Source organism: Lissotriton vulgaris, chromosome 12, assembly GCF_964263255.1.
Source record: "Lissotriton vulgaris chromosome 12, aLisVul1.2, whole genome shotgun sequence".
Taxonomy (NCBI): domain Eukaryota; kingdom Metazoa; phylum Chordata; class Amphibia; order Caudata; family Salamandridae; genus Lissotriton; species Lissotriton vulgaris.
Genome location: NC_141700.1, coordinates 774,280,848 through 774,302,691, shown reverse-complemented (window position 1 = coordinate 774,302,691; position 21,844 = coordinate 774,280,848). Strand labels below are relative to the sequence as shown.

Genomic DNA, 21,844 nt, shown 5'->3' with positions numbered 1-21,844 from the left:
CCTAAGCGTGGAAGGGTATGCTCAGATGTGAGTCCCTTGCTCATTGCACCATCAGGATTCAAGCAAGCCGGGCCGAAGAGGCTGAAATGCCAGAAACCGGTCCCCGGTAGCTTGTTTCCTTCCCAGTGTAAGAATTGGCTTTTGTAGTTTGGTTTGCCCTGTTCCCATCATGCACTGGGACAGGAACAGACTAATTTGCATACAGCCAGGTTCTGAAACTGGGATGGTGCAGTGAGCTAAAAAACGGTGTTGGATCTAGCCCTGATCTCTTGACTGGGTGAGAGTATTCTGTTTAATTCAGAGACTCTGTCCCTCACCACCCCTTGTTGTAAATATTTTTGTCCACCCTAAGCGTGGAAGGGTATGCTCAGATGTGAGTCCCTTGCTCATTGCACCATCAGGATTCAAGCAAGCCGGGCCGAAGAGGCTGAAATGCCAGAAACCGGTCCCCGGTAGCTTGTTTCCTTCCCAGTGTAAGAATTGGCTTTTGTAGTTTGGTTTGCCCTGTTCCCATCATGCACTGGGACAGGAACAGACTAATTTGCATACAGCCAGGTTCTGAAACTGGGATGGTGCAGTGAGCTAAAAAACGGTGTTGGATCTAGCCCTGATCTCTTGACTGGGTGAGAGTATTCTGTTTAATTCAGAGACTCTGTCCCTCACCACCCCTTGTTGTAAATATTTTTGTCCACCCTAAGCGTGGAAGGGTATGCTCAGATGTGAGTCCCTTGCTCATTGCACCATCAGGATTCAAGCAAGCCGGGCCGAAGAGGCTGAAATGCCAGAAACCGGTCCCCGGTAGCTTGTTTCCTTCCCAGTGTAAGAATTGGCTTTTGTAGTTTGGTTTGCCCTGTTCCCATCATGCACTGGGACAGGAACAGACTAATTTGCATACAGCCAGGTTCTGAAACTGGGATGGTGCAGTGAGCTAAAAAACGGTGTTGGATCTAGCCCTGATCTCTTGACTGGGTGAGAGTATTCTGTTTAATTCAGAGACTCTGTCCCTCACCACCCCTTGTTGTAAATATTTTTGTCCACCCTAAGCGTGGAAGGGTATGCTCAGATGTGAGTCCCTTGCTCATTGCACCATCAGGATTCAAGCAAGCCGGGCCGAAGAGGCTGAAATGCCAGAAACCGGTCCCCGGTAGCTTGTTTCCTTCCCAGTGTAAGAATTGGCTTTTGTAGTTTGGTTTGCCCTGTTCCCATCATGCACTGGGACAGGAACAGACTAATTTGCATACAGCCAGGTTCTGAAACTGGGATGGTGCAGTGAGCTAAAAAACGGTGTTGGATCTAGCCCTGATCTCTTGACTGGGTGAGAGTATTCTGTTTAATTCAGAGACTCTGTCCCTCACCACCCCTTGTTGTAAATATTTTTGTCCACCCTAAGCGTGGAAGGGTATGCTCAGATGTGAGTCCCTTGCTCATTGCACCATCAGGATTCAAGCAAGCCGGGCCGAAGAGGCTGAAATGCCAGAAACCGGTCCCCGGTAGCTTGTTTCCTTCCCAGTGTAAGAATTGGCTTTTGTAGTTTGGTTTGCCCTGTTCCCATCATGCACTGGGACAGGAACAGACTAATTTGCATACAGCCAGGTTCTGAAACTGGGATGGTGCAGTGAGCTAAAAAACGGTGTTGGATCTAGCCCTGATCTCTTGACTGGGTGAGAGTATTCTGTTTAATTCAGAGACTCTGTCCCTCACCACCCCTTGTTGTAAATATTTTTGTCCACCCTAAGCGTGGAAGGGTATGCTCAGATGTGAGTCCCTTGCTCATTGCACCATCAGGATTCAAGCAAGCCGGGCCGAAGAGGCTGAAATGCCAGAAACCGGTCCCCGGTAGCTTGTTTCCTTCCCAGTGTAAGAATTGGCTTTTGTAGTTTGGTTTGCCCTGTTCCCATCATGCACTGGGACAGGAACAGACTAATTTGCATACAGCCAGGTTCTGAAACTGGGATGGTGCAGTGAGCTAAAAAACGGTGTTGGATCTAGCCCTGATCTCTTGACTGGGTGAGAGTATTCTGTTTAATTCAGAGACTCTGTCCCTCACCACCCCTTGTTGTAAATGTTGCAAGAAAGCATGTTGTGCCTGCAGTAGGAAACACTCATTGAAGAAAATAATGATTACAGACTAATTAAAACATACAGTGTAACGCCAAAAGTAAAAGGGTCAGTCCTCATGAGAGGTTACAAATGAAGAAAAGGTGGTACTAAGGAGGGACTAACAAGCCTATTAACGAATCAAAAGGCAGCACTTACAAAGGGCAATGACACAAGCCAATGAAAAATATGGGCGGAGTGGGTGGGAAGGAGCTTCAAGTCCATACTTGAATAGAACATCCCCCGGAGAGCAGCACATGCAATAGCCAGGCTCGACCTAAAAATGGCAAAAAATGTATATAACATAGATGCCAATACAGAGATGCCAGTATACATGGGGGTAAACAAGACGGGGGGAAATGGATGGAGAGACAATGGAACCCATACAAGGAGTTGACCTGCTAAACATACACAGGAAAGAAAACAGAAAAACACAGAGGAAGATATGAACAGAAAGGGACAGAGGTGGCTCTTCAAGATCTTCATAAGCAACACATTCTTGACCTACTGTCAGATCATAGTAATGCAAGGACTTGGCCCCTCAGCACTTCTAATGCTGCAAGGATCTGATGTATAGCTCAGGATATTGTTACACAGCGCAGTACACAAAGGATTGATTCCTCTGGTAAATCACCCCTGGATCATCCCGTAAGATCAGCCTTGGCGATACCCTAGCCGAAGCCATGGAAAGATATACACATTTGCAGGGGGGGAGGGGTGGCGGAGGTTTTCTGATCATGTGAAGTCAGCAATTACTAATATAGTATTTTCCTTCACCTTAAAGTCCAGTTGTGTAATACATTGTTCCTAGCTGTCTAGTAAGTTACTTTCCCACCCAATTAAGTATGAAGGGGTCACCTCACTCCTCAGGGGTTACCTCAGGTCAAATGTGGATATTCAGGCTTTACAATATGCACCCTAGGCGAGGTGTCCCATCTGCAGAACTGAGCTCTGTGGCTAGGAAGTGCCTGGGACAGGGGCCCTCATTTGTATAAACCGACGCAGATGGACAGATCATAAGACACAGCCTCCAGGATAAGCTAAGGCCAGCTCTGGTAAATAACCCGCTTTTTCAGACACTCCCTTAGTTCCTGAGAGTGCTCTTGAGATCTCCACCTGCACACAAGTGGCACTCCACTGCTCTGACTGGATAGAAGGAGTAGCGCGAATGTTTTTCACCCATTAGATGATATAACTATGTCGTCACTGACAAGTCCAGGCATAAACACAAATCAGTGGGTCAGCTTTGCCATGAGGAGGGCAGCAACCAGAGTTCTATACATTGGAGATCTGTTTCAGGAACATAAGCTGCTCCCAGCCGCCAAATTTCAGCAACCCTGTGCGCAGTCAGTCACTATGCAGGGACATCTATGGAATACCGAAACCATGCAAAGGTAGCTTTGTTGGATCGTAACCTGCAACCAAACTTCAACAAACTTTCAGACCACCAGTTACAGACGCAATGCAGGTCCATCTAAAGGATACAAAATGCTATAGAACACCGGAAGCTTTCATTGATTGCTGCATTAGTTTAGACACAGGAGGGCAGAAAGGTGTTGGCCCAGCATCTAGGCACTAGAAAAGCACACCAGAATTAGATATGTTTGCAATGCTTCACCCAAGTATAAAGCATGCCATCTGAATTGTCAATTTACTGGTAATGATGTCTCAGCATGTGCCACATGCCGAAACCTGTCCCAGGATGCAGGTTTCCAGTGAAGTGAGGAACAGGCCTAGCAGTTCGCGCTGGACTGCTACCATGGGAAACAGGGTCAAGACTGATTTGCATATGGCTGATTTCAAACTGGAATACCATGGGGAGCAAAAAAACATTGGATTTAAGCCCAGATCTCTGTACTGGGGTGAGTTTTGACATTAATCAAAATTCTGTCCATTAATTTTTCTTTTTGCATTTTTCCCCCTGAGTGGGACGGGTATGCCCAGACGTGGGTCCCATGCTCCCAGGCCAGTGGAGTCAAGCTAGCCTGGCTGATGAGGAGTGAACTGCTAAAACCGGTCCCGGCATACTAGTTTCCGGTCCAGGGAAGACCTGGCCTGGCAGTTCAAGCTGGATTGTTCCCATGAGGCACAGGGTCAAGATTGATGCATATAGATGGATCTGAACTGAGGTGGCGAAGAGAGCTAAAGAACGATGATGGATTCGAACTAGATCTGTGACTGGGGGTGAGTGTCTGAAAAGTTTCAGCGCTCCGTCCATCATCTCCTTGTACTTGCTTTCTTCGCCCTAAGTTGGCAGGGTATGCCCAGACGTGGGTACCTTGCTCGCTTTGCCACTGGATTCAGGCAAGCCTGGCTGATGAGGGGTGTTACCCTGAAACTGGTCCAAGGAGGCTTGTTCCAGGTTCAGGGCAGACCTGGCTTGGCAGTTCGGGGCCGACTGTTCCCATAGGAACAGAGTCAACACTGATTTGCATTTGGCTGGGTTCAATCTGGAATGGCATGGGGAGCCAAGAACAATGGATTTAGGCCCAGATCTTAGTACTGGGGTGGATGTTTGACATTGTTCAACATTCTGTCCAGCAATTGTTCTTTTTACAACAGGAGTGATTGGCAGGTACACACAGTGGAAAATCAGCAGAGAGAGAAGGGTGCATAGAACGTGGAACACAGAAAAATCCCCGACTAGACGAAGACCAATTATTTAAAGCTGATCAACAAGACCAAAATCTGGATCCTCTGGAATAGCACTTCTCTGTGGGAAAGCACACTGCGTCCAATGGAGCTAGGACTGTCACCCATCACCCACGCCAAGAACCTCGGGATCATAATCAACAGAAAACTACACATGATCGCTCAAGTTTATGCCAGCAGCTCCTCATGCTTTCAAACCCTGAAGATGCAGAGGAAGATTTTCAAATGACTTCCAAGAAGCACCTGGAAAACAGTCTCACACACCCTGGTACCAAGCAGGCTGGGCTACAGGAACACCCACAATCCGAGGATCAACTAAAAATTCACCAGAAGGCTGCTGACTAGTCAGAACTCGCCCGCTAGAAACACTTTCAACCTCCCACGCCGCATTCACATTACACTTTAAGGAGCTCAAGTGCCTCCCCATTTACAAACGAGCACAATTCAAACTTCTCACCCACTCTTTCAAGGCGCTACACAACACTGGCCCAGCATACCTCAACAATCACATCTGCGGTCAGAAACCTTCCAGATACCTCCGCTCATCCAGACTCCTACTTGCACACATCCCACGAATACAGAAAACCATATTGGGCGGTCAGACCTTCTCCTACATCGCTCCTAAAGCGTGGAACGACCGGTCGCGACACATAAGAGCCTCCTTCTCACTTACTGAATTCCGCAAGAAGCTGAAGAACTGTCTTTTTGAGTAGTTCCTCTAGGCCCAAGGTGTGGCCAGACTCACCAGGAGGTTATGCTGGAGCTGAACATGTGTGAAAGTGCGCTCTACAAATCTGTATAACATAACGGAGAAGACGAGAGGAAAAACAGATGTACACGAGGCCTACAGGAGGACAGTAACACATGTTCACCCACAGAACAAATGTATGGAAATGTGTAGAGCTTCATAGAACTTCACTACTAAAGGAATTGAATTTTTAAAGCGTGAACAGTGACCCTAGGGTGTATCGCGTGTGATGATACTGAAATGGAAGTGCCCAACTACCAGACTAGCTATAAAGGCGTATTACAGGTTAACAGGCAAACTTTTTTGTTTTTGAAAATTCAAGAATTAGGCAAATTTCATAGGATACCAGGAAGAATATTCCACAGTGCAGGGGGCGGAAACAGGAATGCCCTCCCAGTTCATCTACCATGCAGGCCGAAGGTAGCATATCTAGGCTGATGTCTTTCATGCTGTGATCATGTAAAGCAAGGCCATGGAAAGTCACAGAACAACACAAAGTCTCTTGAAATTGGTTGTTTTGGAGCCAGTGGAGAGAGATATCTAATGGATGGAAGAGTCCCAGTGAGGAAGATTTAGAGCAAATGCGCTACAGCATTCTGAATTAGTGGCAATTAATAGGCTATGTATATAAAAACATACATTGTAAAGAGTTGCCAATCAGGATGATGTGTGGCGCCGCGGCCAGGGTGACTGACTCCGGATCTGGGGATCACGGTTCGATCCCCAGGGCCGGCGGCAGATTAGCCCAGCACCAGGTGACTCTGGGCAATAGCTTGCTTAATCTTCCCGACGGCCCCCAGCGCCTAGAGACCCTTACGGGTGATTGTGCGCTTTACAAATGTGGATTATTATTATTATAATCCAGCCGTTCACATAACAAATTTCCAAAACAAGAAGGATTTTCTTTAAAGATGGTAAACTCTGAGAACAGTTTAATGTCAATACATGAATACGGAATTTTAGTGACAATGTGAAATCAGACAGATCTTGACTACCTAAAAAGAAAGGAGTGCCTCTCGAAAAATCAATACATTTCGCCTCCTTTCCCAGGAATCCCTTCCTTGGAACACCTACATCTGCAGCCCTATGCTGCACAACGCTGGTGTAATATTGCCTAGGAATAAACCAGTTTGGGCAAGATGTAGGTAATCCAGATGTACAGATTCTAAAATACCGAATTTTACCGATTCGGTATTTTAGAATCGGTAAATGGGATGTAGGTATCCAGTCGGTATTTTTTACCGAATCGGTAAGATTTGGTAAATACCGAATCGGTATTTCCCATTCATCTCAATGGGCCTGGAGGCCCATAGGAATGAAAGGGAATTACCGAATCGGTATTTACCGATTCGGTAAAATGGGGAACACATTCAAGGGTGGCAGGGTGTCACATTGACACCCTGTTGCACCCCTGAATAGTGCATGGGTGCACATGTGGCTCACATACATGCCCTAAGGGCATATATGTCTGCCACATGGCACTGTTAAAAAGCACAACATTGCTTTTTTAACGGTTTTTGTTATTTACCACCAACTTGTAGTTGGTGGTAAATAATGAATCCTTACAGGGGAAAAGCACTCACTTGAGTGCTTCCTACATTAAGGATTCGATAATTTACCGAATCGGTATTTAAGAATTTGGTAATTTACCGATTCCTTAAATTAGGCCCCACTTCTGAAATGCCTAATACCGGTCGGTAACGGCCAAAATTCGGCCGTTACCGACTGGTATTAGGCTTCCTACATCTGGCCCCAAGTGTGTACAAATGTGTGTTTTGCCTTTACCAGGCATGAATTAATATCAGGAAAGCCAACTGGTTATGCACCCAACAGTATCCCGAGGTGCACGGCTTGGTTCTGTGAATTGTTCTCTCGCCCCCGACAGGGCCGGTCCTAGGCATGGGCGGTATGGGCAGCTGCCCAGGGCCTCGCGATCAGGGGGCCCCGCAGTTGCGGGAAATAAATGGTAATGGAAACAGAAGCGCTGCGCGCGCACAGCACAGTGCTGCACTCTCGCGTAGGGCCCGAGGCAGTAAGACAGAGGCAGGAAGGGAACTAGTCCGCCACTAGTCTGCGCACGCACGCAAGCACCCCATCCCATCCCACCACCTAGCTTAGTGGTGGTGACATGCGCAGTACGCGGGTGGCAGGCCTTCTGGCCTTGCTTCTTGATTCATGCGGGTGACAGTGGGTCCCAGGGCCGTCAATCTGGTAGCGAGCGAAAGCGCTACCAATGACGGCCCTGGACATGATTTTTGGCCAGCCCCAGCTCTGCTGTGAGTGACCCGCAGCATGCACGCACGCCATACGTGAGGAGCAGGGTGGAGTCGGGACTCGGATCGGGCCGCGTGGGTAAGAGTCGGTTCGGGCATCCTCGTTGAGTACGTTAAGGTAAGAGAAGACCTGCTCTGGTCCTGCTAATATATTATAATAAATTATAAATATATACAAGATACTACTACATACTACTTGCTATACTGTACCGTACTGGTCCTACACTGCGCACATACTATACTTGCACACTGCTGCTAGGCCTGCTGCCAATCCTTCCTTAAAGTAAGCCAGCCAGATCTCATCCCTCCCCGCCATTCGACATTTCATTCCTGGCTCGCCACTTGTGAGAGAATCGATGATTGCGAATGAAAGAGTTCTGAAAGTGTGAGGTCTTTTTTTAAAAAAATTTACAGATACTTGTAAACAGCGATTCCTCTCTCCTTTCATTTATTGCCCCCAGTCAAGGCTCTGGGTCCGGAAACGTTTCCCGACGCAGTTGCTCCTGTGTGTGCCCACTGCCGGTGGCGCAGTCAAACTCTGGCTCTGCAGCAATCGCCTGACCTCTCGCCCCTGGAAGTCCCGTGTGAGGACACGGGTTACTTCTTGCTTGACTCCACACATCATTTACTGAGGTGTCTTTTCAGTGTCCCGGGGTTGTGTCTTCACTGCAATTTGCTGTCTGCCTGATTAGGTTGTTTGCCCATTTTTCGTTTGCAACATTCAAGATACTGTTTGGAATTAAATAGAGGCTACCTACATTTGTGTTTATTTGTATTTTTGTATAGATTATTTCTAAAGCGCTAACTGTCACTCCGAAAGGAGCATCCTGGCTCTGTGCACTCTATCTGTGCTCCCACCAACAGAGATGGGTGACTCCCTCACCAGTCTAGGCAGATTTGGTGGCATCTGATTCTATAGTGCAGGAATAAATGCCCTTTTCGTTGTTCCCCTGGGAGAAGGTCTGCCCACCTTCTCAAACAAAATCCACTCCATTCCAATATAAATGAAGTCATCTCCTTCTTTCTAAACAGACGGGTGGTTCATGTAATGTGTGCCTAATGTGATTGTGGTTGTATGCTGCATGCTTTTGTGTCCTTGTGCTGCATAGACAGTGTTGTCATCTAGCCTAGGGACCACGTTCTGCAGTACACTTTGGGGCCACCCTCCATCCTTCTTTCAGAATGTCACATTCAATTCTAGGGTTCATTGGCAAAGCCCTGTAACAATGTCTCAGAGTTTAGAAAATTCTTATTTTGTGTCCCCTGGCCCAGAGTCTGCTTTAGAACACAGCAGTGGTTAGAACTGGATTGGTTGCTGTAATGCCCAGCATAAGTCAGCATTCTAGTGCTGAGCCTGTTTCTACACTTAACACCCACCCACCACTGATGTCACTGGTCAGGTGACACAACATTAATAAAAGAGGCCGAGCACACGTGATCTGGGCCAGTTGCACCATACCTCCAGTGTGTCCTGTGTCAGCGTGTGACTGCCTGCCAGCATGAGGGCCTAGGGCCCATCATCAGACTGTACAGTTGCCTGCGTAGCTTTTTCTGCAGGTCTTTCCTAAGAACAAGCTACCCCTACTTGGGATAACAACATGGTTTCCCACCCAATAATCAGAGAAGATGGTATGCTGTTCCTATAGGGGTGAGGGAGAGATGCACACCAATTGCTCCAGAGCCGGCCCGTATACATGCATCACGACACCAGCGCCTGCTGACTTTGGTTTCGCTTTTTTTACTCCAGAATTTGAATGGTTCTTTAAGGACTTCCAACATGTTTTGTACTCTGGCTGTGTTAGGGATATATATCTTCACCAAATGCCACCGAAACCTACCGGTTTCAGTCATCATAGCTGCGCCTGCGGAAATGCATGTGTCTGTCTGCATGTGTGTTTGCTCACCTGTTTTCCATTCACTCTCCTTTTTGTCCATGTTACTGATATCCACATTAGTTTGCTTCAGTGATGCCAAATAACTAAGATCAAAAGTCCTGCGAAGTCACTTTCTGTGATGTCACTTCTTGCGACGCAATATGCAATTAGAGGGGCCTCATATCTTCCCTTTCGCCCGGGGCCTCAGAAAGCCTAGGACCGGCACTGGCCCCTGAAGCCCCGACAGCACTGCACACTCGAGGTTGTGTTCGGTCTACTCTCTGTTCTAGTGTACAGCTCTGACATTACAGACTGCCTGTGTTCCTAGATACATTTTTCAGCGCTCTGATCCCAGCGCCCTACTTCGCAGCGTGTGATCCTGGACGCCCCGCCTCAGAGCGCTCTGCTCCCTGCCCCCACTCAGGAACCCCTGAATTCACTCACTCGAATTCATAAAGTCAGTCATCCCCTCTGACCACCATCCTACAGCTCGCCCCACAGATGTCACCCCAAGTTTCGAGCACGTGCGCCCTGCGCCCCGCCGTCCACCCTGAGCCCCAGAGGGCTCTGCTGCCTGCACCTCATGCGTGGTCAGTCCTCCCTTTGCCCCTCTGCTTCCTGCCCCAACTCTGCAGCCAGCGGTCCCAGCCGCGCCCTGTGCATGTGCCCCGCTCCCTGCGGGTCCGCAGTGCTCACCCTTCCGCCATCCCTCCGGCTCTGCACCCCGGGCACCACCGACCTCCTCCTGCAGCAGCCGGTCACAGGCCCCGGAAGTGCACGGGCTCAGCTGAGCTCTAGCCCTGCAGGAAACTCCATTTATTAAAAGCACATGTGACCAACCAGTGCTCTCTCGGAGGCGCCTAAAACGGAGAAATGCTGCCACCTGCTGTACACGGGAGGAATGACCTCAGAGCAGAGGCGCGCCGGGCTTGGAGCGAGGGATACAAATACTCAGCCAGTGCTTCCTCGGAGGCGTCTAAAAAGAGGAAATGCTGCCACCTGATGTACGCGGGAGGAATGACCTCAGAGCAGGCTTGGAGCAAGGGACGCATACGGGTCGCCCAGTCAACGCAGTGTGCAAGGTTATTCAAATGTCAGCCAGTGGTCGAAGTGGGAAAGAAAAAGTAGGGGAACTGTGGGTGGAGAATCAGGGGGCGGGAATAACCCAAGATTGAATCAGTGGGCGGAGTCAGGGGTGTGGCTAGAAATAGAAAAACATACCATTTTTAGTACGTTTAGCATTTCACTGACCAGTTACAGCTTATAACGTTATTTAATTAAAACAATGGATAAACATGTTCATTTTATTTAGGTTTAATTCAGGAAAAAACAAACACTCATAGGGAATACAGGTTTATATAAAGCTTGTGAAATGTAAGCAGGAACAACATGTTACCTTAATGCTTTCACTCTCATTGTTCAGAAATCCATGATTATTTTTTGTCTTGTAGGGACTCTTCAGGAGAATCTAGATTCACGGAAACCCACAAAGGCTCCTTCATATTCATGTCAGCCAGTTAGCTGCTCAATCATAATATAGCAAAAAGAACAACTGGTGGACAGAATGCAGAACAATGTCATACATTCACCCCAGTACAGAGATCTGGGCCGAAATCCATGGTTTCTTTGCTCACCAGGCCATTCCAGTTTGGAGCCAGCCATATGCAAATCAGTCTTGACCCTGCGCCCAATGGGAACAGTCCAGCCCGAACTGCCAGGCCAGGTCCTCCCTGGCCTGGAAACCAGCATACTAGACCGGTTTCGGGCTTTCAGCCTTCATCAGCCAGGATAGCTTGATTCCAGTGGCATGGAGAGCACAGGACTCATGTCTGAGCATACCTGTCCCACTCGGGTGACAAATGCAAAAAGAACAATTGATGGACAGAATGCAGAACAATGTCATACATTCACCCTAGTACAGAGATCTAGGCCTAAATCCATTGTTTTTTTGCTCACCATGCCATTCCAGTTTGGACCCAGCCATATGCAAATCACTCTTGATCCTGCGCCCCAATGGGAACAGTCCAGTCCGAACTGCCAGGCCATATGTATTCAAGTGTCCTTTCATTCGGGAAGTGAACACAAAGCTTTACCCACAGAACTATGCACATAACATATTGCTCTTTGATATGCATGGTACATGTTCTTTGCAGCAGCCATATTACCCCACTGCGCTACCTTAGATGAGTAAAACAGCCACTAGACAAAACATGCTCCCATCTCTCTCCAGCAGGTACATTGATCACCGTTATCTTGGCACTTGTATTGTTGACCGAAACCTGCTGAATATACAAAGAACTTTGCAGTGTTTTTAAAACTCCTGCACTTGTACAAAACCGGTCCCCCCAAACTAAACTGGCCCCCTACCCTTCCAGTCGCCCTGGGAAACGCCTGCTCCTGCCCTTTACTGCTCCTGTCCAATCAGTACTCCAGCTCAATCAACACTCCTGCTTCGTCAATTCCCCTGTCCCCTCCCTTCTTCTGGCCCGTCCCTTCTCCTGCCCGTCCCTTCTCCTGCCCGTCACTTCTCCTGGCCCGTCCCTTCTCCTGGCCCGTTCACTGCTCCTGCCCCGTTCACTGCTCCTGCCCCGTTCACTGCTCCTGCCCCGTTCACTGCTCCTGCCCCGTTCACTGCTCCTGCCCCGTTCACTGCTCCTGCCCCGTTCACTGCTCCTGCCCAGTTCACTGCTCCTGCCCAGTTCACTGCTCCTGCCCCGTTCACTGCTCCTGCCCCGTTCACTGCTCCTGCCCCATTCACTGCTCCTGCCCCGTTCACTGCTCCTGCCCCGTTCACTGCCCCTGCCCCGTTCACTGCTCCTGCCCCGTTCACTGCTCCTGACCCGTTCACTGCTCCTGACCCGTTCACTGCTCCTGACCCGTTCACTGCTCCTGACCCGTTCACTGCTCCTGCCCCGTTCACTGCTCCTGCTCATGCCTAATCACCGCTCCTGCCCCATTACTTCTACTGCTTTGTCACCCCTCCTGCCCCGTCACCCCTCCTGCCCAGTCACCTCTCCTGCCCATCACATTACCTGCCCATCACAACACCTGCCTGTCATGTCACCTGCCCATCACTTCTTGTGCCCGGTCACTTCTCCTGTCCTGTTGCCTCTCCTTCCAAGTCACCTCTCCTGCTCCGTTCACTGCTCCTGCTCCGTTCACTGCTCCTGCCCCGTTCACTGCTCCTGCCCCGTTCACTGCTCCTGCCCCGTTCACTGCTCCTGCCCTGTTCACTGCTCCTGCCCCGTTCACTGCTCCTGCCCAGTTACCTCTCCTGCCCAGTCACCTCTCCTTTCATGTTGCCTCTCCTGCTCAGTCACTGCTCCTGGACCGTCACTTTTCCTGCCTCGTCACATTTCTTACCCCGTCATTTCTCCTGTCCCATCCCTTCTACTGCCCCGTTCACTGCTCTTATCCGCTCACTGCCCCTATCCGTTCACTGCTCCTGCCGGTTACCGCTCCTGCCCATTCCTTATCACCGCTCTTGCCCCTTCACTTCTCTTGCCCCATCACTTCTCCTTTCCTGTCACCTCTCCTGTCCCGTCACTGCTCCTGACACGTCAACGCTCCTGCCCAGTTCACTCTCTGTACAACATTGACCAATTACACAAGGTGTCAAATTCCCCACAATACTCTGTTTGGGGAAAGCTCCTCTGTAATCACCGACTCCGATCTCACTGACACTTGATATGCTAAAGGCAGAGGGCGGTCGCATTGTCATTCGAGAGGAGATAATCGACCTCAATCGGAATGACAATGGGCCTGCCCTCCGTCTGTGAGAGCTCAGGGAGGGGCTGCTGCAGCCTCTGAAGTTCAACAGAGAAGTGCGAGCAGCCCCTGGAAGCTGAATGAAAAAGTTATCGTTTGCCGTCCCGGGATGATATTTTGAAAGAAAGAAGTAGGGGAATGGACTGAAACAATTTTTAGAAGTAGGGGCACGCCGTGCCTCTCCGTCCCCGCCCACTTCTACCACTGCCTATATATCGAAAGGGCTTATTTAGGGTTTACCAGATGTAATACTTCATCACAAACATGGCGGATTCCCCATCTGCCGTATTATAAGCGGATTTCAGCCAATGGCACTTGTAATACGTTGCACAGGATATCTGTCACATTTGTGTGTCCATGTCACCTTGCATGTTTGTGTGTCAGTGCATTTACATTCCAACGTTCTATACAGTCATGTGTTTTTGCATACTCATTATAGCTGTAGCTATATACCCTTGCATCTATGCTTTCATTCGGCATTCCCCATATAATTGCTAAACTTATTGGCTTAACCAATGCTTGCTTTCTGTTGATTGTAGTGCTTTATGTTATGTTATATTACATGCGCTATTTATAGAGTGCACGTACATAGGAGTTTCATGTGCTTTAGAGACAACCAGGCCAGAGAAGAGGACAAGTGGACAACCAGACTCAAGAAGAGGGAGGGAAATCCAGAAGAGTCTAGGAGCTACAAACTAAAGAGAAAGGTTGTCAGCGTCTTGTGTAAAACTGTCGGCACATTTAGAGAACAGAGGTACTTGCACTTCTAACTTTATAATAGGATTACAATGACTACAAGCACCAGCTCTGCGGTCATTGCCCAGCCTGGCTTGGACACAGTTGTATCCATTGCCAGGCCTGGCTCTGTAGCACTGGGATAGCATTATGGCGACCTCTGAAAGAGACAGGGCTGCTTAGCTCCGATAGCACTTTGACAGATGCATATCTCTGGTCAGGCTTGGTTCTGGAAGTGGGCTGTGCAAAGCCAGGCCTTCCTTGGACTGCTGCCCTTCAGACAGGCCTGCATCTGAAGCACATGTTCCTAAGTGCTGTGCAGACTGCCTAAAAGCCGTCTGTTCCCATTCACAATATTTATTGTGCCTCACTGTAGCGAGGATGTTATATCTGGGGATTCTTTGGAAGATTAGGATTTCGGGCCTGCATACTGTATGTCTGAAATAATTGCACGTAGACCAGAGAATAGCACGCAGCCCTACTGAGCTGCCCATAGGCTCCTGGAAGTACAACCTTGTTTACTTATGTTTGACTCAGTTATTTAGTTGGCAGTCAGCCGATCAGTGACAAAATGCATTCATCGCAAATGTGCCTCGTCAGGGCGGCAGCATTCTCGGAGCCAGCTGTTCTTGAACAGGTAACTTTGGATATTGTGCCAGAGTAGTTTCATTTTACAAGGAAACCCCCAGAGCTCTGCTAATGGCGGAAAAGCTGATGTGCCATTTCACTGTAAACGTCCAATGATGTGTAAACTCTCCACTGATGTGTAAACTCTCTGTGCACTAAAGATATCTCTGTATCTGTCACTGCTTTAGAAGCACAGAACAAAGCACAGTGTAGCTTCAGGGCTCTGCCATCCTTTAACCACACCCCCCTGGCCCAAGGGCTTCCTAGAAAGGCATCTCCCAGGCGCATTGTCATTCGAAAGGAGATAATCGACCTCAATCGGAATGACAATGGGCCTGCCCTACGTCTGTGCTAGCTCAGGGAGGGGCTGCTGCAGCCTCTGGAGTTCAACAGAGAAGTGCGAACAGCCCCTGGAAGCTGAATGAAAAAGTTATCGTTTGCTGTCCCGGGACAATATTTTGAAAGAAAGAAACAGGGGAACGGACTGAAATAATTTTTAGAAGTAGGGGCACGCCGTGCCCTTCCGTCCCCGCCCACTTCTACCACTGATGTCAACTATATTATACACCGGAACCTAAAACTGTTAGCCTTGACGTCTCCGGTGAGAGGACCTACAGCAAGTTTTAGACCCCCCCCCCCCCCCCCCAAGCACGTGCCCTCTGTAGCGAGGCTGCTCTACTGTATGTATCGCCCCGACTGTCAGCCTGTGCCTCCACCAGTGAGCGAGACTGCAGCATACTGCACGAGTCCTGAAAAAGGGAAGTGGGGGGACGCTGACGTCACAACAGGAAGTGACGTCACAACAGGAAGTGACGTCACGACAGGTGGCTTGCACAATCAGACTCATTGCCTCTCCTCGCTCACCCCTTAGATGAGATTGCATCAGAGAAGCCAGCGCATGGCCAGCGTTCTGAATGAGCTCTGATCTCGTCCTGGAGGCCAAAGAGTGAATGTGTGGCTCCATTTGCTCCAGCCGGTAAAATAAGTGGGGATACGCCATCCACCCGCGTGGTACCCAGACTAGAGCATTGCTGGCTGAGCATACTGCAAGGCTGCCAGTCAGTGCGATTTCCAGGGAGTAATGCTGCAGAACCAGGCTGGGGCGTGGGGGCGTAGGCCCCCCACCCGCCCGCAGCTCCCTCGGCGTTAAGTAAACTGAATCAGTTCAGTTTACTTAAGTTCAAAGTAAAGATGCCAAGGCGGGAGAACTGACATTCCAATCATGTCAGTCAGCATGACATCACATCGCCCACCCCCTTCAGAGTCTGAAGGGGGTGGGCGGGGTGGCGTCATGTTTACTGACATGATGATGTCATGTCACCAGGGCAAGCAACACAAGTGCGCATAAGTGGGGACGGAGGGTGAATTTTTTACCCGTGCCCACTCATGCGCACTTGCGCTTGCACTTTTTCGCGCATGCCCATTAGGAGCCCTTTGGACTCCTGATGGGCGAGCTCTGGGCGAAGAGAAACCTGTGCCCCAAGCCAATTGGCTGCGAGGGGCTGCCAGTCCCATTCGTGACGTGAGGCGCCAAGGGGTCGGGGAGCAGAGGTGGCGTGGGCCCGGACCGGCGGTGACTTAGGTAAAAAAAAATGTTTTATATTTAATATTTAACCCCCCCCCCCCCCCCGCGCGACATCACCCTCCCTCCCCCACAGCCGCGACTGCCGCCCTGTCATGACCGCAAGTGGTGCCTTTATTTTGCTACTCTGTTCTCGTGCTTTGCATGCATTTGTATAGCGCTGAGTGCGCCATCTATGGTCCTATAGGCGCAGATAAAAAAAATATTTTTGTCCTGAAAAACATCAGAGGGCTTTTACAATGGTTTCCCCTTCTCTAAGGTCAGTAATAGGTACTCTGGCTGCGATTATGGGGATACTTAACTTTCTCTTGTCATTCAATTATGTGTATCAAAAACAACAATGGGAACTTGATTTTCTGTAACCCTCCCTGCCGCAGTCCTGTGTCTGGCAGCGCAGTAAATTGTTACACATTTAATATGCACACATAATTTACTATGCGCACATATTTAGATGAAAAAGCATAATACGAAGTTTTAAATGTACTTTTCAGCTGAAATGTTTGCGGTCTACAGTGGCAATCGCTGCTGTGTAACTATATATTTCGAGAGGGACAATAGCTAACAGGTAACCTGCTGGTGAGATCATAGACGTTGGAGTTGAAATTCTAGAATTCATGTATTCATTTGGTTATATATAGCGTTGTATGCCACGTGAGTGGTATCGACGTGCTGTACTGGTACCTGTGAGGCAAAAGCTTTGGGTTTTGAGGCAGTCCGGGACACGTCATGTTAGGGAACGGCGGGGGCAATGCAGCCTGTGGAAGTTGATCATTTTAAAACACGTGCAGGGGTTTATTCTGTTTACAAACACAGTTGTGCAATATTACTCAGGGCGTAGGGGTGAGGAACAGCTGGACTGTGTACAAAGGTGGAGTCTCTCTGAATCCTAGGAAGTTGCTTGGGGCAGAGGACGAAAAAAAGCAGCTCTTCCGAAGCCAGGGCTCTGAAGCAGCAGCGCTTTTAAAAGGAGTTGGCAACCACGAGGGGGACAATGATGAGATATAACGAGGCCGTACCGGCGGCAGAATGGGCGATCTACAAAGGCCAACAACAAATCACAGGCTTAGCTAGCGCAGGGGAGACTGCCAGAATTTCCTGAATTTGTTCCCATTGATGCCTGGTGGTGGTGTGTATGTGCCGTGCAATGTTATGGTCCAGACACTACCTGCACGTTTTAGGAAACTTTAGGAATTTGCGCATTCTTGACATTTTTTTTCCCTAGGGAACGACATCCTGCAACTTTGGGCACTACTGGCACGCAAGTGTTTTGTCAACACGTCACATGCCATGAGGGTCACTTTTAGCCACTTCTTGCGGGATGAGAATTATACTTGGTTATAAAGGAAAAAGTGAAAAGTAAGTGTTTGTGCTGTTGTCGCAAAGGGACTGTCATGGCGCACGGCCAGTTGCCAGCTCTGCACGTGCCTTGCGAATACCTCACAGACTCCGAAAGGGGCTCAGATAGTGAGGCACACACTCACTCAGGTGTTGATTATTAGAATTATTGTTTTGATGCACACAAGTCAATTTTCATTATTTTGAGATGCACTCAATCTTGTATCACACTTTTTGTTTTGTTATTTTCCTGTATCTAGTCACATTGGCGTTGAACAATGCATCATTTTGAATGATAGGCTTTTTTCGCTTCAGTGAGGTAGTTGTTGATTTTTTAATCTGGATTAAAATGTGCAGTGTACCTAGGCTTCCTTGTTCCTCTCATGTGAGCACAGGTACATATGGGACAGACTAGTGGCCAATGAAAGTGATGTAGTGAAGAGTAAAATAAAGGTACAAGTTAAGGCATCGCGCAAGTCTCAACATGTAAGGCTGCACTGTTAGGACCATGTTATGTCCCTTAGTTAGACCTTGCAAAAGCCCCTTGTAGGTTGTTCGAGCTCGCTTGCTCGCCGTACTACAGTACAACAATTTTACGCCCACCACTTTTAAAAGTCACCAGCCAGCACTGTGCAGAACGTTTCATTGGTGGCATCCATTGCCATCTCCCGAGTGAGTGACACTGCAGTAAGTTACCGGGCTCCCAGCCTGTCTCATCTCCAGAGAGTGACACTGCAGACTGTTACAGGGCGGCCAGCCTGTGCCATCCCCAGAGAGATGCAGATCGGATGAGAGACTACCAAATCCTTCCTGAGAGATATGAAATAACAGATTAATTCACAATCGAAACCTCACTTTGAAGGAGTAAACTGAGGGACTCCGGATAAAAAGATAACGAGTCTCTCGAGAGTCACACTAATACTGTGGAGATTACTCGAACATCTATAATAAGAGGTACCGAATAAAGATGAATCCCTCCTATGTACACTGATACCGACCAGTACAACTGTTCCGTTGCGAGGATCAGTTGAAACTGATTTCAGGGGTCATCCATGTTGTACACAATAGTCCTGAAGATGGCCTCACGGACGATTGTGTGAGAGACCGAAACATCGACTCAAACACTTTTTTCTGAAAATAATTTATATAAGGAAAAGTGTATACAATTGTGACATTGTAGTACCATTTAAGTGTTTACGATATCCTCTTGTTACATTGTGTGTTTAAACTTGTAGTACCGTTCATGAACTTTTGAAAGGTAACATTCCCTTTTATATACACCTGTGTCTGTATAGCGTTTGGTTATATTTACTATGATTTAGTCTTGGTTCTTACTTTATATAGAACTGAATATCACAGAATTATTTGCTACACAAAATCTATACATGAAAAGAAATTAATCAACAAGTGATTGAAAACTCTTGTATAGAATGACAAATTGAAGTGATATAACTAAGTATTGTAAACAAATCCCTTGAAGGCAGCTTTACCAATTTATTTTATTATCCTTAGAGAGTGACACAGCAAAAGGTTACAGGGCTGCAAGACTGTGCCATCTCCAGACAGGGACACCTCAGAAGGTTACAGGGCTGCCAGCCGGTGCCATCTCCAGACAGGGACACCTCAGAAGGTTACAGGGCTGCCAGCCGGTGCCATCTCCAGACCGGGACACCTCAGAAGGTTACAGGGCTGCAAGACTGTGCCATCTCCAGACAGGGACACCTCAGAAGGTTACAGGGCTGCAAGACTGTGCCATCTCCAGACAGGGACACCTCAGAAGGTTACAGGGCTGCCAGCCGGTGCCATCTCCAGACAGGGACACCTCAGAAGGTTACAGGGCTGCAAGACTGTGCCATCTCCAGACAGGGACACATCAGAAGGTTACAGGGCTGCAAGACTGTGCCATCTCCAGACAGGGACACCTCAGAAGGTTACAGGGCTGCCAGCCAGTGCCATCTCCAGACAGGGACACCTCAGAAGGTTACAGGGCTGCAAGACTGTGCCATCTCCAGACAGGGACACCTCAGAAGGTTACAGGGCTGCCAGCCGGTGCCATCTCCAGACAGGGACACCTCAGAAGGTTACAGGGCTGCCAACCTGTGCCATCTCCAGACAGGGACACCTCAGAAGGTTACAGGGCTGCAAGACTGTGCCATCTCCAGACAGGGACACCCCAGAAGGTTACAGGGCTGCCAGCCTGTGCCATCTCCAGACAGGGACACCTCAGAAGATTACAGGGCTGCAAGACTGGGCCATCTCCAGACAGGGACACCCAAGAAGGTTACACAGCTGCCAACCTGTGCCATCTCCAGACAGGGACACCTCAGAAGGTTACAGGGCTGCCAGCCGGTGCCATCTCCAGAATAACAGTACTGCAGAAGGTTACGGGGCTGCCACACGGTGCCATCTCCAGACAGGGACACCTCAGAAGGTTACAGGGCTGCCAACCTGTGCCATCTCCAGACAGGGACACCTCAGAAGGTTACAGGGCTGCCAACCTGTGCCATCTCCAGACAGGGACACCTCAGAAGGTTACAGGGCTGCCAGCCGGTGCCATCTCCAGACAGGGACACCTCAGAAGGTTACAGGGCTGCCAGCCGGTGCCATCTCCAGACAGGAGGTTACAGGGCTGCCAACCTGTGCCATCTCCAGACAGGGACACCTCAGAAGGTTACAGGGCTGCCAGCCGGTGCCATCTCCAGACAGGGACACCTCAGAAGGTTACAGGGCTGCCAGCCGGTGCCATCTCCAGACAGGGACACCTCAGAAGGTTACAGGGCTGCCAGCCGGTGCCATCTCCAGACAGGAGGTTACAGGGCTGCCAACCTGTGCCATCTCCAGACAGGGACACCTCAGAAGGTTACAGGGCTGCCAGCCGGTGCCATCTCCAGACAGGGACACCTCAGAAGGTTACAGGGCTGCCAGCCGGTGCCATCTCCAGAATAACAGTACTGCAGAAGGTTACGGGGCTGGTAGCCGGTCACGTCTAGTGAGTGTCACTGCTAAAGCTTACAGGGCTTGTAGCCGGTGCCATCTCCAGAGTGACACTGTGGAAGGTTACAGGGCTGGAAGCTTGTGCTAACTCCAGAGAGTGACACTGCTGAAGGTTACAGGGCTGGCAGGCTGTTCCATCTCCGGTGAGTGTCACTGCTAAAGCTTAGGGGCCTGGAAGCCTTTGCCATTTCCAGAGTGACATTGCAGAAGTTTACAGTGATGCGAGCTGGTGCCATCTCCAGAGACTAACAGTACTGCAGAAGTTTTTTTTTTTTGCAGATTTATATAGCACAACCTCGACCCAAAGGTATTTGAACGCTTTACATGAGCACCAGTTACGTTGCACAAGGACACATTCATTTCTTGGTAGGCACAGGGAGATTAAGTGATTTGCCCAGAATCACAGGCAGCTGAGCCAACGCCGAGGCTTGAAGCTGTTTCTCCAGCTCCAAAGTCAGCAGCTCTGGCGGAAAGGCTCCCAGCCTGTGCCATCTCCAGCCAATGCCATCTCCAAAGAGGGACACTGAAGAAGGTTACAGGGCTGGTAGCCTGTGCCATCGCCAGAGTGACACTGCAAAAGGTTACAGGCCTGCCTGCCTGCGCCATCTTCAGAGAGTGACACTTCAGAAGGTTACAGAGCTGGTAGCCTGTGCGATCTCCAGAGAGGGACACTGTTGAAGGTTACAGGGCTTCCAGCCTGTGCCATCTCCAGTGAGTGACACTGCAGAAGGTAACAGAGCTGCCAGCCTGTGCCACCTCAGTGAGTGAGACTGCAGTAAAAGACAAGTCTGCCCATGCCTTCTACTTACAGCTTTCGATTTCCAGCCAGTGCAATGTCTAGTGAGTGACAGCAGGACGTTACGGAGTGCCATTCAGAGACTGTGCCATCCAGGTTAAGACTGCAGCACGTTACAAGGTTGACACCCTGTGCCTTCTCTTCTTATTCACTGAAAGAAGTCACAGACCGACCAGTCTGTTCCATATTTGGCAAGCGAGACTGCAGTAATTCGCAGCAAGTGCCTGCTCACGTGAGCGCAGATGCCTTCCTTATATTAATGGCCAAGGCTGCCCCAGCGAATTGAGCACTTCTTGTCGGTAGCCTGGTTGGCCTGCAGGTCACGACTCCGAATTCTGCAGGAACCAACTCAGCCTTTCATCC

The 21,844-nt window shown here is 49.3% G+C and overlaps 1 protein-coding gene across 2 annotated transcripts in view; it reads right to left on the bottom strand.

Annotated features, from left to right (window-relative positions):
• The window catches only part of UFSP1 (UFM1 specific peptidase 1), a 28,957-nt gene extending 18,541 nt beyond the window's left edge, over positions 1-10,416 (bottom strand). The window contains exon 1 of one of the 2 annotated variants that reach the window (XM_086946120.1): positions 10,341-10,416. The gene's annotated coding sequence lies outside the window, so the exon portion shown is untranslated. Of the gene's footprint in view, positions 1-2,256; positions 2,339-10,340 lie in introns of those variants that run through there. The other variant, XM_086946119.1, reaches the window with a different exon arrangement.
• Between the last annotated feature and the right edge of the window lie 11,428 nt (positions 10,417-21,844).